Here is a 1,720-nt window from a genome sequence, read left to right as displayed (position 1 = left end):
TCAAAAAAATATTTAACCCCGCGCAAGGCGCGGGTCTCATCCTAGTATGTATAGATTCCTTAAACTGATCATGTGAAGCTGCTAACCTGTCGATCGCCTTCTTTTTCTCTTCGTAGTTTTCAACCATACATTAATGAGTATGAGTTATTTACTTCTAAGAACTGACGGCCACGGTTTGTTCTTTTTCGATAACCAAAGAAAGTTGTGTTTAGACTTTAAGTTTGGCGAGCGCACTGTATGATTTAGTCAGTGCCGTGCGAAGGTTTAACGGAGGTTTGAGGCGAATATAAAAATAGAGCCTTTTTTTTATAAAAGTAATCTTTATGAGAATATAATATATATTTGAAAAAAAATAATGACTTAAGAAACTAACACAAAAAATTTCTTTCCTATTTTTCGATAAATTTTTTATCCAAATTTCATAATCTAGATTCTTAACTAATTTTCTTTTGTATATAGATACTAGAGTAAACCCACCCTACGGACGGGCATGTGAATAAACTAATAGGAAAATTTATGTTTTAATTTTTAATTTACTCTAACTAAAAATAGTATTAAGATTCATAATTGTTTTACAACAATTTTATCTATTTATTTTAGAAATTTTAAGCGTCAATATAATCCTACAATTATTTTTTTTCATACATTTTAACAAAACAGTGATTACTTTTATCCTATTTAATTTGTACACTACGTATTAATCTCATATCTCAAATTAAAGTTTATAAGAAACAATCGAATAACCATTCATGATACATCTTGTACTTTATCATGAATTTGTTAGTAGAAAGTGGTCTATAAATTGAAGCGTTTTAATTTATTTACAAATTTTTATAAATACAAATTTTGAGTTAAGTGTTTTCTATTCAAGTTTGATGTTTGTAACCTCCAGATTTTTGGATCGGATCCGGATCGAATCTCAGATCGAATCTAAATCTCGGATAAAAGTCTCAGGCCTACGTAGCCGTCCATGAAAACACATTTTAAATATAGTGATTTTTGCATAGTATAACCTCTATGTTATTAGGTACTATGTATTGGTTGCAAAAAGATAAATAATAATGAAGTGTGTATAAGGCATGATTCTGGATACTAAGCCAGACATCTCTTTGAACAATTTTATTTTGATAATATTTTTGGAGTTAGTTTTCTTAACGGCGAAGCCGGGTTCAAACACTTAAGCAGCCCTATGCACCCTAAAAATACAAAATTTTAAAACAAAAGAATGACAGACACTTTCAACTTTATACATGTGCACATAGTACACTAACTTTCCTTTTATCTTTTTTTTTTCCCAAATTGTTGATATAAATGGAGAAGGGACCAAGCCCAATTACAAGACCGAAGTCCACATACACTACAAATCCGAAAAAGACAACAAGCCCACAGGCCGTCCAAGAACAGTTAATGGGCCAACGACCCAACACCCAAACCACGAGACACCCGACGACTTCGGCTGGTCCACGCGTCGAGGAGACCGGATACGTGGAATGATCAGGACCGTCGGAGTGACACGCATCGCTTCCGTCTCCACTCAACCGTCACCGCTTGGAAACATCGCCGGAACTGCCTCGCCGCAAAACTCGTTCCGACGGAGCTCATAAGACCGAAGAGCCTCCGTCGAAACCACCACCTTTCTTCAACGCTAGATCTTCTTCCCGGAGAGATGCATCGAACCAATCGAGATCTCCTCCGCTTAAAGCAAGCCGACAACCACATG

Source organism: Brassica oleracea, chromosome C3, assembly GCF_000695525.1.
Source record: "Brassica oleracea var. oleracea cultivar TO1000 chromosome C3, BOL, whole genome shotgun sequence".
In the NCBI taxonomy this organism is placed as follows: domain Eukaryota; kingdom Viridiplantae; phylum Streptophyta; class Magnoliopsida; order Brassicales; family Brassicaceae; genus Brassica; species Brassica oleracea.
This window is presented reverse-complemented; position numbering follows the sequence as displayed.